A 16,720-nucleotide genomic window follows, 5' to 3' on the forward strand; every position below is an offset into this window, starting at 1 on the left:
CCCCCCAAAAGTGTTCTAGTGAGGTTGTGCTTTCAAGGCCCCGCTTAAAGTCCCGAAAAAAAAAGAGGGAAAAATCTCGGCACTTTAGCCCCACGGAGTTAATATACTGACTCTAGAGGGAAAGCTGGGCCAGAAAAACTATAACCACCAAAGCGCTCGGAACGTTGTCATTGTTCCCATTGCACAATTTTATAGAACGCTAAATTTAGACCTTTTCAACACTCAAGTTTTCGCAATATAAATCGTAAATAAGCGTGTTCACGTATTATAAATAGAAAGAAAATTCTATGAAGATGATATCAACTACTTTTAGGAAAGATGCAATGGGCATTTCTACAATTACTGAGCGTGGATGGGAGCGTTTGCAGGTTTGTTCAGTAGATAATAATAATAATAATAATAATAATAATAATAATAATAATAATAATAATAATAATAATAATAATAATAATAATAATGACTTTATTTCGCATCAAGGATACATGACGCCACTATCTTTGTGACGTTGAGAGCAAGGCGATGAGGCGTTTGCTTGCGTCCGTGTTTTTTGTTGCCGTGAGCCAATATCTCGATTTCATGCGACAGTCTCTTACTGCGGTATGTAACATAGATCCACGAAACAGAAAAAATACCAGCTGTTGTTGCAGCATGCAGTGGCGACTGAGTGACCGTCACCCGAAAGCTGAGTATGGATCCATCATGGCGGCAGCCGAGTGGTTATAGTTTTTAATGCATGGGCCCTATGGGGAGCTTTTTTTTTTTCTAAAGTCAGTGTATTAACTCTATGTAAAGCCTCGCTTTCCGACATAGCACCTGAAGTGGCGACATAACGACATAACTCTAGTCCCGCTCTCCGACATAACGGCACAACACCGCACACAATCGGAACGGGGTGATTTTTGAGCAAAAACATTTAATCGAAAAAGTTCTTTCTGGTGGATGACGCACAAGTCGGGAAGCGTCATTCATAATTGGAGCCTGCGGGACTGCTTCGAATAATTTAGTGATGCGTGGTCCATGGCGCCGTGTGCGCCGTATAGATGCGAGCATCCAACAGCAGCGTCTGGGCACTTGCATCGAAAAATAATGGTTGAACGTTAGTATAACTGCATGCAATGGCGACAGCATGAACGCTTGAATATGTGCGGCGCGGCTTCACGCTTCCTACCACCCGATCGGCCGCTCCTCGATGTTATCCATGACATTATTTTCGTTTAAAAGAAACCTTACTCGTGCAGCCAGAAACGTATATGTTTATGTATAGAAAATGCAGACTCGTTTTGATTAGAGATGCAAAGTGCAGAAGAAACGGTAAAATTTCGAGAGAGAAAAAAACTTTTTTTTTAATTTTTTTCCCGTGCTGTTGGAAAATTCGGCCAAGATTTCCATGGCGTAAAACGTACTGAAATAAAGCTGAGGAAACACCCAAAGTTGAACGTGAAACCAAAACATTGCACTTGATACCAAAACACTAAACGACGGCGGACCACTCACCATCGACATCACATGAAGTTAGCTTCAGCGTCAGCTTATTAACCGGACCCCGCCGCGGTGGTCTAGTGGCTAAGATTGCAATAATAAGGAAATCTGAAACACTAAACGACGGCTGACCACTCACCATCGACATCACATGAAGTTAGCTTCAGCGTCAGCTTATTAACCGGACCCCGCCGCGGTGGTCTAGTGGCTAAGATTGCAATAATAAGGAAATCTGAAACACTAAACGACGGCTGACCACTCACCATCGACATCACATGAGGTTAGCTTCAGCGTCAGCTTATTAACCGGACCCCGCCGTGGTGGTCTAGTGGCTAAGATTACAATAATAGCGAAATCTGAAACACTAAACGACGGCTGACCACTCGCCATCGACATCACATGAAGTTAGCTTCAGCGTCAGCTTATTAACCTGACCCCGCCGCGGTGGTCTAGTGGCTAAGATTGCAATAATATCGAAATCTGGGCTAGTTAGTGGTTCATGCTTGGGATGTAAAAACAGCGCGAAAAATATACACAAGGACAGAGGAAGAGCGTTGTCGTCTCTTCTTTTACAATCCAAGCTAGTGGCTAAGGTACTCGACTACTGACCCGCAGATCGCAGGATCGAATCCCTGCTGCGGCGACTTCATTTTCGATGGAGGTGAGAACGCTATAGGCCCGTGGGCTCAGATTTGGGTCACATTAAAGAACCTCAGGTGGTCGAAATTTCCGGAGCCTTCCACTATGGTGTCTAGCTCTCATGATCCTATGGTGGTTTTGGTGTTTGAAACCCCACATATCAATTAATCTAATCGTCGACCTGTCTTAACGTAGTTGCGTCGTTCGGGTGTGATCATGTTGGGGGTGGTTTACTTTTGGTACTCGTTATTATTCAGTTTTAAGTTTCACATGTACACCTCTGTGACCTGCGGGGAAAGTCTGCTTATAAAGGCGTGCGCAAGCAGATTCTGCAATGATTGGGCTAATTTCTGATGTAGATGTACTTCACTGTCGAAGAGACCAATGACGGGAAACGCGTTCTAGCTGTCTGTGAGCTCTGCAACAGCAAACACCTTTTTCCCAATGGGACATCTTGGCATTATGACACAAGCTACAGATGAAGCCAAAGATACTGACTCTAGACTTGTCCATTTACCATGCTATGCTTATATTATAGTCGAAGTCACGGCGAAATAAGACATTTTCTGGGTTCTTTTTTCTATCTGCCGTAACAGTTCTTAGAATACGCGCTCACGTGAAGAAAACAATTTTTTTTTTTTTGGCTGCTCAGTTTCCGGAAATTTTGCATCTCTAGTTGATACCTAGTAACGGTGTTTGCTAGTCTGGAAAACCCGGAATCATAAGGTTACTTTTCAAAAGCTTGGCCGGGTCATGGAAACTCACTGATGACAGCATGTGTGACTGTCATGAAGACAATCTTTACATTTGATCAAAACTTACGAAGTTGTTACTTTTCTGCAACTTGGATGATTGATTCATATGTGAGGTTTACTGTCCTAAAACCACCATATAATTGTGAGAGACGCCGTAGTGGGCGGCTCCGAAAATATCGACCTCCTGGGGATCTTTACCGTGCATCCAAATCTGAGCACATGGACCTATAGTACACAGCATTTTCACCTCCATCGCAGCCGCTTCAGCCGGGATTCGATCCCGTTACCTGCAGGTCACCAGCCGAGTACCTTGGCCACTTGACCACCGCGGCGGGGCTTTTATGCAACTTAAGTGAGAGGCTAAGCAGAAGCACGAAAAAAAGAGTAACACATGCTGTTTTTTGAAATCACATGTAATTCCTGAGCATGCTGATGTTTCTCACGCCCATAAATTTCTGATCGTTTCCCTTAGCCGCAGAGACTTGAGCTTGGTTTGAACGCATTCTAGTTGGGAAAAAGTATTTTGAGAAGAGGCTCCCGTACTAGCTCATTAAGTGGCTATGCCACCATACACGTTCGCAGTTCTGCATGCTGTTTGTGCAAGCACCTTATTTCTTTCCTTACCAATCGAGGGCTTGTTTGCAGTATGCAAGTGCGCTCATTAGTTGGGTTGGTTCGCTGACATTATATACGAGGATAGCGCGTAGTACGCTATAAGGACAGTGCGTGAACCCACACAATCCGGCGCTGTGTCAAATGTGTTTCACTGCAGCCTTATAATTGGCGCCGCTCTGCCGTAGTGAAGACATGGCAGTTTTCTAAGCAGGCCCACCAGTCAGTGAATATGCTAAGAATCGTCGCGAAAGAGCCGGTAAGTCAAGGAATGTGCAAAAAATTGGTGTACACCCTGCTAATTGCCAGGATGCCCATTTTGTGTAATGTTGATTATATTTCTCCAAAAATGCATGTGTTTGAAAACGTGTCACTCACCATATACGTTATGGGCAATGATGCTCTACTGCTTGCCCGAAGTGGCCTTGCTTAGAGTTGGAAAAACGTGGAATTATCGGGGACTTTTGAAAATCTTGGCTGGGTCTTGGAAAGTGACCGATGACAGCCTGTGTTGTGGGCTCTGACGTGGTGTGCCAAGGAGCACGCGCGGCCAAATAGACCAGCTTTGCACGGTCGCGTTCAAATCTGCGTTTGTTTTACTGAAGGTGCACGCCTGGTCGGGGCGCTTTCGCAATCTTGATTCTAGATATGACGACGAGTTTCGACTGATAACACGTGCGGCGCGTGTTCGGTCAGCAGTAGGTGTGCCAATCATCGTGCTCGAGTAACTTCGCAGTTTTATAGACGATAGTCTTTCTTGGGGACCTTCGACGCAAAAGTTTTGGTCTGCCTGTACATTTCTCTGTCCACTCTTAACGGATCGGGTACTTGCAACGGCCGACCTCATCCGCAGCGCCCACCAATGTTGCTTAAAATTGAGCGTTCATGTTTGTGCAATTGTCAAAAGCGATTATCGCGCATGCCTGGGGCACCATAACAACACGTATATATTGTTCATGTGAGTCTTTTACTAGAAAAGGCATACATAAGTAATTTTAAGGACCGTAGCACTTATCACGCTGCGCTAACCATGCAACGCTTGCACGGAACGGGGAGTGTTTCCGACGCTTTGCCGAGACGAGACGGTGGTGGCACTTACCCGTCGCCTTGCGTCCTACACCTTATCACCTCTGAGACAGGCGCGCACACCCATCTCAGAGCCACGCGCTTTGTTTTTATCAAGAAAACTGCCAGATAACGCTCACGTGTGACGTGACTTGATGCGCTCGTTCGCCTCCGCTGCCTGCTCGAGGCACTCTAACGCAACGCCTCCAGAATACCACTCACCGATTTTCTTGCACAGAACATCAAATGAATGTCTTGTTCTTTCTCTCCAGACGCAAGACTATCGTCTTTCGACGACATTTGCAGAAACATGCAGATACGGGGCAAAGTTTTTTTCGGTCGTTTCTCGCCGAAAGCTCGTCGCTGGGCACGGATGCGCTTCCAGATATATACGGGAACAACCGTTACCATTCGGTTTTTTTATTAATTCGAGGAATATTTAGCGCGAAATTTGGTCGGGGACGTTTCTCTTATTACCGTTAACTTGACTTTTTTCGTAACTAACCTGATCAGTTCCCCCTTGCAACAACAATTGCTTCACGAAACCTGGAATTCGGTGAGATGGTGTATTGCGAATGGGAAATCTTTGAGAGCGAAAAACCAGACATTCACAAGAACGGTAGAGACGGGACGGGCAATAGCGCCCGGGCGTCCCAGGTGTCTCTCTGGTCCTGTGAATGTCTCGCTTTTTTGCGCTCAGAAATTTTTGATGTGCATAACGATTCGACGTAAAAAACGGCGCAGGTTTACGAGAGAAGAAGAAATGCGACAGGACTTGTTATTCTCTGTCTATTACGATGGCAACAAGCTCAAGTTTCTACCCTTTTAAAGTATACATAACGGCGATGGAAAGTTCACGTGCCTAGTGTATGGCATATCTGCCGCCGTCGCTTTCGACTCGTGTTCAGCTACGCTCACAGGCAGTAAACAAAGGTCCTTGCGTCGGGGAAATGCAGGCGTCTGCAAATCTTGTTAGGCGCCACACGGGCGGTGGTTCGAGTGTCGAGACTTTTGAGAAATGCGGCATTGTCGTGTCGTGTTAGGGTCAGGGAACGAACCGGGGTTAGGGATATCATAGTTGAAATCAAGAAGAAAAGATGGACGAAGGTCGGGCACGTAGGCAGGATAACCGCTGGTCATTAAGAATAACTGACTGGATTCCCAGAGATGGGAAGTGCACAAAGGGGAGACAGAAAGTTAGGTGGGCTGATGAGATTAAAAAGTTCGCAGGTATGACGTCGCAACGGAAAGCACAAAACCGGGCTGATTGGCGGATCATGGGAGATGCATTTTCCCTGCAGTAGGCGTAGTCAGGCTGATGCTGATAACCACGTGTGGAGGAAAAAAAGTTATAATGTGGCATGCGCGAAGTTGATGCCGCTGCTCCTTTAAGTAGTGGCATACCTACGAGTATGGACAAATGCGAGCCTCTTGGTTTATCTTTGCATGACATAAGTATGCCTGACAATGAAAAAACTTTGTTCACCATTGTTTTTACTCCAGATACATACTGTCTCTTATCAGAGGTGGAAAAAAATGGAAGTGTGTAGTTGAAAAGCATTGTCATGGCTAGTTTTCAGGGCATGTCCTTCATAACATTATCATCATAACAAGCTCTGGACAGGTTGGCTAGGTGAGTTGTCTCGTTTTGTTCTTTACTGAGTGAGCCTTTTCTAGGTATCCCCGTAGCAGTTTCTATTGACGGGCGGGGGCACCTGGTGAAGTTTTTACTAGTGGGAACTTTCTCAGTTATCTGGTAGTCAAAGGCAGCGGTACACTCAGACCTGATAACATTCACACCCATAGGTCGGCAAAATAACGTGGAACTCACTTGAACTCAGACTTTCCAAAATTTTTCTGTGCTGAACTCACTTTCACGAACATTTTCTTCAACTGAAATTGCTCAAACTCGCCAAAATATTAATCACCTGGACTCGCTCAGGCTCAGACGTGATCCGAATCTGAGTGTGTAGACTCATGGATGAGTTCGCCGAACCTATGGTGAATCCTGCCACGAAAATACTTTGTTATATCGAAAAATTCGTTATGTATAGACATATATTCGTAGCACTGTATTTGTAACAAAACTATTCACTTATTTCGTTATAGCTGACAATTCGTTATATACAAGTGTGATTCGTGATCCACTGTCTGGCGAATGCATCAAGTTTGCATGGCTTGATTTCAAGGCTCTGAGTAGTACAACTAAATCTGGATATAACGAAACTGATAAATTCCTGGAAAATTTGTTATAAAGACGATTTTGTTATATGCATGTTCGGCCCGAAAATACGAAAAATAAACGCACAAATAAACAAAACGGGGAGTAAAGGCAGAGCTAACGAAAAACACTTTATTGACGGTAAAAAACTGCGTTATTATTGCGGTGGCAATTGTATGGACACACTCCGCGTGTTTTTGCCGTCGCCGCCATGTTCCGTAACATGCGCACGCGCATCGTAACTTTCACGAGCAGGTAAAAGGGCGCGAGCGCTACTTAAGCAGAAATAGTCGGTACATCCCATATCGCCTGGGAACTGCATAAGATAATATATCCCGCGTGTTATAACTGCCGTCGAATGTTCAAACGGAAAGTAAAATCACCCGTCTTGAATGAGCACTACTGCCTGAAGCGGCCGTATTTGCTCACACCAGCGTTTTGTACAAGTTCCGCGATATCGGATCCAAAATAATTGGCTGCAGGCCCTACTTATAACATTACAATTTTTCGCTATCGCGTTCATAGCACTGCATTCAACGCGCCGTCACGTTGCCAGAACTAATCGGCTAATCGCGAAAGCTACCAGACTGCGAACTCGTGGCGTGGTGCAAGACGGAAGCGCGTTACGAGCCGATCTCCGAAGATCGGTCGTCACCGTGGTCACGGAGAGTTTCCATAAGCGATGATCTGACATCCCCGCGGTGGTGAGGGCTCGGTTGTCCGAAATTGAGAAAGGTCACAGTTTCGCCGCAAGCGTGAAGCAATGAATGCGATGGCAACAACTTGCAATGTAACGCTGAGAACGGCATGTAGATCGAAACGTGCAGCGCGTGGCTCACGCATGAATGACGCACGAAAACGGCATACACAGGACGAGTGCGAACTAACAACGCTTATCGTTCGATACTTAACGCGCTGTTTAAACAAGAACGAAGCACGAAACGTAATCACAGTTGCAGATATGAGTGCGGACTAACCAGTGTCCCAGTTAATTCTGTTACTGCGCTGTGTTGAAAAGCGCACTCTTCTCGCAAACGGCGCCGGCCCAGCGAGCGAAGAGATCTTTGTGTTCCCGGCAACTAAACTCAATTATTCCGGTCAAAGTCGAAGGCGCGCGATTTTCGCCACCGAAGGATAAACGCGCGCGCACACAAGCATCTAACCCCCACCCCAACTCGCGGAGCAAAGTATACGCGTCGGAGATAAGCGCGCGTCGGCGCATCGTGGCGAGCTGCAAGGCGCCGAGCGCGGGTGGCTTTTTTTTTTTAAGACTATAGTCTTTCCTGAGGACCTTTGACGCGAAAAAGTTGGTGTCTGTCTGTCTGTAGATTTGTCTGTTTGCCCACTCCTAACTGCATCGGGTACTTGAAGCCGACCCCATCCGCACGCCCACCAATGTTGCTCAAGATTCGGCGTTCATACTTGTGCAATTGTCAATTAAAAAGCAATTACTGCGCATGTGTGGGGCACCATAACAACACGTATATATTCTGCATGTGCGTCATTTACTAGAAAAGGCATACATAAGTAATTTTAAGGACCGTAGCGCTTATCACGCTGCGCTTACCACGCAACGCTTGCACGGAACGGGGAGTGTTTCCGACGCTTTGCTAAGACGAGATGGTGGTGGCACCTACCCGTCGCCTTGCATTCTACACCTTATCACCTCTGAGACAGGCGTGCATACCCGTTTCAAAGCCACGCGCTTCGTTTTCCAAGTGCCAGATGGCGCTCATGTGTGACGTGACTTGATACGTTCGTTCGCCTCCGCTGCACGCTTGAGGCACTCTAACGCAGCGCCCCCAGAATACTATTCACCGATTTTCTTGCGCAGAACATCAAATAAATGTGTTCTTTAAGCGCGAGACAGACGTGCGATTTTCTCTGCGATTCGGCGTGCGGTGCGACTGCCGGAGTGGTGACGTTTCGTGCCGTTGTCAGATAGGAAGGAGACGCGGCGCCGAAGCGCTTTGTCCCAGAGTCACACTTAACTCATCAACCCATCATCATCCTACGTCTGTCCCGGCACTTCCTCCCCCCCAAGGTCGTGTGGGGGGGGGGCGATTTGTTTCGGGCTGACAGCCATGCCCTGGCAAGGGGGCCACCGTTCGGCGCTAGGCGCCAAACAGGCGCGGCCTGCCTCCCGGCGTACAAGCCAGGGAGGCCCGTCAAAGGGACTACCCTTCGGCAAAGCAACTATGGTCGCAACGCACAAAGTGAACATACCCTTGCAAGGTGCGCTATCGCAGCGCGTGGGGTACGCTGCGGTGTTGGCCGGTCTCCTGACCGCAAGGGCCCAGCGAGACTTGATACAGGGGCTACCCTTCCGCACGGTGGCTCACGTCACCGCACGCAAAGCGGACGTACCCAGAAACGTGGCAACGGGACTGCCCTCGGTCGCGGAAATTTCAGTCACCGCAACCAAAGTGCCCGTGCCCTCACACTGTCGCGCGGCTGAGAGCCTGCGACGACACCCCCTCAGGCCGGATGGGCTATCGCTCGGCGCTTTACGGTCACGGCCCGTCTCCTCACCACAAGGGCGCAGTGAGACACAATCCGTCCTGTGGGGTCTACGGGACTACTATTTAGTGCAGAGGCCAGTGCCGCTGCACGCAAACCAAACGTACCCACGGAAACCGGCTCGGCTGAAAGCCGGCTTAGTCCGTCTCGAGGAAGGGAGCCACCTTCCGCCTCGACGAGTGGAGTTGCCGAGCCTGCAGAAGGGGCCAACACGGACCTTGCGGGTAAAGACCGACAAGGTGACAGGATCACCTTAGCACATGCAAAGCTCGGGTGAAAGACCATACAGACCAAACTCGGGGGTGACTGGCCCAGTCGTGGAGCCTTAGAGAAAGCCATCATTAAAAGTTGATGGTTATCTGCCCTCCTGCCTCACTGAGAATCACTGCCGGAGGGTGCCACATCTCATAAAACTTCTTTGCACCTAGGCGCTGCCACTCTCGGTGGAGAACGAACCAGACCTCCTTCCGTACTTTTTGAAGCACTTCGTGAAGCCCGGGTCGCTTGCCGTCAAAGACGGCACAGCACCGTGCTACCCACACTTGGTAGGAGCACTCAACAAGCAGAAGCACGTATTGCTTAGCCGCTTGTCCTGACAGGGGATGAAGAAAACGAACGGTGTTGAAAGGAACACCTGGGTGCCCAAACAAGCTAGCTATCCTTCGATGGAGGGCAGCTGGTAGTGCGCACTGAGAGAACACGTGAACCAGGTCCTCCATATTGCCACAAAAAGGGCACACTCCTCGTTGAGGAATTCTTCTGAAGGTCCTGAACTTTAGAGGCAGGCAATCTCTGGCCAGGCGATACATGAATGTAGCGCGCTTGGCGTCCAGGAAACTGGCAGTAATTAACCGCCAGTTAGGACTGTGTTGGGACAGGTCAAGTTCTCTATAGCGTTCAGGTAGCTCCGGAGCGAGTCTATCGACTAACTCGCGGAGTTCGATCGAAACTAAATCTATCTCGGGGTCGACCTCTTGGAGACGGGCCAAAGTAGAAGCGGCCCCTGCATAGAAGGCAGAAGGCGTTCCCGCTTGAGGCACGGAATTCGAAAATGCCCCGGGCGAGAACAACCTCAGCTTGGTGCTCAGGAAATACGACGCGAAGCTTCTAGTAAGGAGCATATCTGAATCAAGAGCTACCCGTGTCCATTTAACATGTAATGCCTTGGTCACAACGCTAAGGTCGGGAATACCTAGTCCTCCTTCGTCCCTACGCAACTTCAACACGGGGCGCGCCACAAAATGAGAGGCACGACCCCAAAAGAAGTCGAACACTTTCTTTTCCAAGATAACTTTGGTATGGGGTTTAACTGGCATAACTGAACTTATGTACGTAAGGAAACTAAACCACAGTGATCGAATTATCGTGGCCCTAGCTGTAAGCGGACAAGACAAGGCACAGAGTTCCTTAATCCTGTCGGTCAGGTTTTGCCTTGATAACCGCCAGTTTTAGGTAGTCAGGCCATCTGGCTCGAAATGGAAACCTAATATACGTAGGCGCTTCTGTATGGGGAGGCCATGAACAGGACGTGGACTGGAGGGAGCGCAGTTCAGATACATGACTGCGCTCTTCGACTTATTTATTCTGGCGCCGCTCGCCGAGCAGTACCCCTCCATAACGTCCAAGACGGTGCAAACAGTTGCCTCGTCTGGGACAACAATAGAGAGGTCATCTGCATAGGCAAACATTGCCACCGGGGGGGAACCTGGCGGAAGGGGAAATCTACCTATGCTGGTGTCTTTAGAAAGTCTCTGCAAGAGCGGCTCGAATGCGAGCACGTAGAGAGCGTGCGACAGTCGCCCTGTCTGACTCCACGGCACACACCGAACGACTCCGAGACGCGATCTTGTATGACAACAGCAGAACTAGGACGAAAGTAGAGAGCCCTGAGCATGCTGAGGAACTTGGAACTGAAGCCCGCCTGCTTTAAAACTTTAAAGATGTACTTATGACTGATAATATCAAAAGCCTTTTCTTGATCAAAAGAACAAAGGATTCCACTTAGGTTGCGTGAATTCGACCATTCTATAAGGTCCCTGATAGCAAAACCATGAAGTTGGCACGATCTACCTTGGACACAACACGCCTGGTACGGACCCAAAACAGTACTGAGCACTGGAGTGAGTCGAACGGACAGGCACTTAGCTATGAGCTTGTAGTCACAGTTTAGGAGGGTGATGGGCCGCCAGGCTCTCAGGTCGGTGCGTCTCGTCTCATCCTTGCACACGAGAGTGATCCGCCCCTCCCTTTGAGTTGCTGACAGGGTCCCCTCACGGAGAAGCCTGTTTGTCAATGTGGTAAAAGCCCCCCCCCCCCCCCCCCCCAAAACCATCCAAAACTTGACATAAAACTCGACTGTCAAACCATCTGAACCTGGGCTGGGATTATGGTTCATGGATTTAAGGGCTGCAAACACCTCCTCTTCGACGAAAGGAGTGTCACAAATATCAAAGTCCTCGTAAGTTTTGGTGAAAGGAAACGAGTACGGAGTGGGAGGTGGTTCGGCTTAAAGGTTTTTGTAGAACTGTCTTGCCGCCTCTAATACTTCGTCCTGCGTCTCCACTAAACTGCCTGTGTTAGGATTGACCAAAGTGGTTATCGTTGAGCTCTTCCTAGCCAAGTGTCTGCGAAGGACATTACTGCTGCACCAAGCCTCCATTTCCCACTGCTCTGCGCGTGCTGTGGCCCGCAAGCGGTCCCAGCGTCGCTGGAGCAGGACTCTATATTCTTTGCAAATCCACGTGACGTATCATCGCGTCACACCGCCGCATAGCCGGTGCGGCAAGCATCAAACCGGCCAGATATTTTTCGTCGCAGCATGGCACCGCCGCATGGCAGCAGCCAATCACAGCGCGAGCATATGAGTGACATCACGATGCTAGTGGCGCCATCTCCCTGTCGCCGCTCCCATCTACCGTCGATGGAGCGGTGTGAGCGTGGATTTGCTTGCATCGCCGACTGCGGCCGCGTGACAAACATCGAGTACATTTCCCTGGTGACGTGGTATTATTCTGGATTGAATAAAGGGATGCTGAAGTGTGCCTTTTTTGCACGACAACGCCCGTTTTGAAACCGCTAGTGAGATCGGAGATAGTGAGCAGCGATGCAAGGTCATTTCGCAGGTAAACACAGCTTCCGGCGTATCTGCGCTGGCTCGCTTCGCTTCCACATTTGCTCTTCACATCGATAACGTAATAATGTATGCTAACGCATTACATACGAGCGCGATGCTTGATAGTCTTGTCAAAACAAGTGCTCGATGACGAGCTCGCATGTGAACGGCGTAGGCGACGGCCGGCGCCCGCGATGCTAGGCCTACCTGTCGGAGTCATGAAATCAGCTGTTGCCGTGGTTACGACGTGCTTGTCGTTCACGAATGCGATTTATTAATTATTTTTACAGAACCAAGCGTGGCTGTGCAATGATGTTTGTTTTGAGGAGACCAAATTTTGAGCCTCATTACGAGGACCCTGCATGCCGAGGCGCCGCATGGGGGCGGAGCCTGCCGCTGATAGCTCCTTTGCCCTCGTGTGTCCCGAAACGTCGCATGCCCATGCGGCACGCCGCATGCGACGAGAGCCAGCGTGCTTCAGTGGTCGAACAGGTGCAGGAGCACTGTCATCCATTGAGAGAGCGAGAGTGCTTTCGCTGCGCCGAGAGCAGCCAGCAGCAGTTTGCAGTGCTCTCGCCTGAAAAGCGAAGTAGGCGCAGCACGATGAGTCAGGTGGCCCTTGAACGTTACAATCTCCGAAGTTCTCTTCAACCGGCGTGTGCGGCGGCAATGGTAGCAACCGTGTGTAGTTTGACAACGCTGTTTTGTACATATGGCTACGATGACAGCTGGACGTTTGCCCAATGCGTCATTGCACAAACATACCAGGTATTAGGATAATGAAGAACGTGTGGCTGATTGACTTCACGCGTATTTTGCTGCTACACCACAAAATAAGCTGGGGTTTAAATGTTTCGATCCCATGGTCTCCCCACTCATTATCCCCTTCACCTGCCCTCCGGGAGCACGCCACATTCCAGTGGCAGGTTGAGTGGCCCTGCTCTCAGTGCTCTGCCCCCACTCCTCACTGCCCTGCCCTTCTACTCCTGTTTTCTCAATGGAATTCACCATTTGTCTGTGCAACTGACCTTTAGTCCGTGCAGAGCAAATGGAAAAGTATCATCATAATGAACTGGCACATGCTCTTTGTCCTCCTCTTCCTGTTTATCTTGTGCTTTGCTCAAGGAGATCGATTTGTCTGGTGTGGGATGTGTCTTGTGACTGCTGCCACGCGAGCATGCCGGAGCACGAGCGGCCCGTGCCCACGGAGAGAGACGATACGCACGACAGCTGCTCAGCTAACAAAAAAGGGCCCCCCACTTTATTCGGGGCAGAATATATACAATCTCAGGGGCGCCACATGCTAGTGGCAGCCGAACTAAATGACTGAAGGGTGGCGACCTCTTCATCTCCCCCTTGAAGACCAGACGGAAGACGCCAGACACGGCACATCACAAGTTCAGGCAGTTCGGAGGCACAACACGGCGGCCACTACGTGTTCGTGTCACACCATCACTGCGGTCACTGTCTGCAGGGGGCAGTCCAAGGGAATCGGGTGGTTGCACTGTAGTAGTTCGCTGGGGTTCCAGAGGGGGCAGTGTTCGCTGTGGCTCCTGCTCCTCAGACGGCGGGGGTTCCACCCTTGGCGCAGGAGGTGCAAAAGGCACTAGGTGACGCCGGATGCGTTGTAGGACGCCACCCTGCTCCGTTTCCACGACATAACTTCGTGGTCGGCGTGCTGGGCTAAGCACTGTAGCTTTGACCTGATCAGGTCGTACCCAGACACACTGGCCTGTTCGGAGCGATGACAGATCTTGAGCTCTGTGATGCCTGTTAAAGTCAGCGGCCTGTTTCTGCTTGTAGGCTGCATCTTTTCTCCTCACGTCTTTCTTCGACGGCCAGTGAGGACATAACTGGGAGTCCTGTTTCGGCACTTTGGTTCGGAGTTGTCGTCCCATCAAGAGCTGGGCCAGGCTGAAGCCATCGACTCCTGGGGTGTCCCGGTAGCTGAGCAAGGCCAGATTAGGGTCTGTTGCTTTGCGAAACAACTCCTTGATGGTCCTGACCATTCTCTCCGCCTCACCGTTCGATTGCGCATAGTGCGGGCTGCTGGTGACGTGGTCAAAGCCGTAAGATGCCGCCAACGCTGCAAACTCGCGTGAAGAGAACGGTGGACCGTTGTCTGATCTGACTTCTCGCGGAATCCCATGCCGGGCAAAGATGCTTTTGAGAATGTCAATGACTGCCTGAGTCGTTGTGCTCCTCAAGGTTACAACTTCAGGGTACCTGGAGCGGTAGTCCACCACCAAGATGAATGTCTGGCTGCGGAGGTGGAACAGGTCCATGCCGACAAGTTCCCAGGGACGTCCAGGTAGGACCGTGGAGACCAGGGGCTCTGCAAGGTTCACCCGAGTGGAAGCACATTGCTCGCAGTTAGTTACCAGAGAGGTAATGTCTGCCGAAATGCCAGGCCACCAAATGGACTCTCGAGCGAGAGCTTTCATCCTGTTGATGCCTTGGTGTCCTTCGTGCAACAGCGTCAAAACAGCCGGCCGAAGAGAATGCGGGATGACCATCCTGGCGCCTTTCAGTAGAACACCGTTGCAGACAGAGACCTCATCTGCTGCTGAGGCATAGTGGGAGAGATGCAGTGGCAGTTTGGACTTCAACCATTCTGGCAGAAGGAGGTGAGGGCTCTGCATTCGCCATCGGACTCTTGTGCTTGTCGCACGTCCTCTGGGCTTAGTGGCAAGGCTTCTGACATGCCGCTGACCACTTGAGCTACAAACAATTCCACGGTGTCCAGGGGGAGGGACGCCTTTTGGGTGATGCGTGACAAGGTATCTGCCGTAGCTAACAGCTTTCCTGGCACGTGGAGCATTCGGAACTGGTATCGCATGGTCTTTAACCTGAGCCTCTGTATGCGAGGCGGCAGCATGTCCAGCTTCATCTTGCCGAAAAGAGAAACGAGTGGTAGGTGATCTGTCTCAACATCAAAGGTGATGCCGCGGACGAATTCGTCAAACCGTTGGATAGTCCATGTTGTTGCCAACGCCGCTTCCTTTTCTGTCTGGCTGTAACGCTGCTCTGTCTCGGTCATTGATCTCGAAGCAAACGCAACTGGGCGGCGCTCTCCAGAGGGCTGTGTCTGCAGCAAGACTGCGCCCAGTCCGAATGAGCTTGCGTCAGCTGAAACTGTGGTGGCGTATGATGGATGGTACTTGGCCATGCAACGGTCTGATGTCAGGAGTTCCTTGATTTTCTCGAATGCAGCATTTTGTTCATGCTGCCACACCCAAGTCACAGACTTGTTTAGAAGTGCTCTGATGAGAGCTGTGACCTCTGAGATGCAAGGCGAAAACCGGGCAAGATGGTTCACCATTCCGAGCAGTCGCCGGACACCTGCGATGTCGGTTGGAGCCTCCATGGCTTTGATTGCTTCGACCTTGTCTGGACTTGGCCTGATGCCTTGTGCTGAAACGATGACTCCTAGGAAGGAGACTTCGGAGACACCAAAACGACACTTGTCTTGGTTCAACGTGATGCCTGCTTTTGCAAGGCGAAACAGCACCTGGCTCAGTCTGGCATCGTGCTCCTCGCGGGTGCACCCAAAGACCAGAATGTCGTCTATCATATTGGCGACTCCTTCCTGGCCATCTGTTTTTGGAAGTACTCCGGCGCGGAGGTGATGCCAAAGGAGAGCCGGCAGAAGCAGTATCGGCCAAATGGGGTGATGAACGTTGTGAGCTCTTGGGAGTCTGCAGATAGTTTAACCTGATGAAAACTGGCTGTTGCATCCAGCTTGGAGAAAACTGTTGCGTCGCCAAGGAGGCCAAGGACTTGCTCTACAGTTGGTAGGATGTGGCGTTCCCGAAGGACCACCTTGTTCAGCTGAGTCAAGTCAACGCACAGCCGGTAGGAACCATCGGCTTTCCGTACTACGAGACCAGAGCACCTCGGGGTTGGGTTATCGACCCTGCGGATCACGCCTCCTTCCTACAGTTTGTCAAGCTCGTGATGGACGACCCCGCGTAGCGGGATGGGAATCCTGCGAGGCACACTTAGGGAGAAGGGTACGGCGCCAGGTCTCAGAAGGATAGTGTACTCGTCCTTGAGGGTGCCCAATCCCTGGAAGAGCTCAGCACGCAATGTTGCTTTCGGAGTCTGAAGTTCGTCGAGAAACTTTACAACTTCCAGAGCTTGAAGCGCCGGCAGTCCAAGAAGAGGTACGGTGAGAGACTGGATCACGTACAAGTGCTGAGAGCTCATTTTCCCGTGCCACCGAAGTCTCGCCATGTACGAACCCAGCACGCGCAGCGGCTGACCGCCTGGTCCGGTGAGCAGGCTGTTGACGGGGTCGAGCTTGGCCGGCAATGC

The sequence above is a fragment of the Rhipicephalus microplus genome, unplaced genomic scaffold (assembly GCF_043290135.1).
Source record: "Rhipicephalus microplus isolate Deutch F79 unplaced genomic scaffold, USDA_Rmic scaffold_12, whole genome shotgun sequence".
NCBI lineage: Eukaryota > Metazoa > Arthropoda > Arachnida > Ixodida > Ixodidae > Rhipicephalus > Rhipicephalus microplus.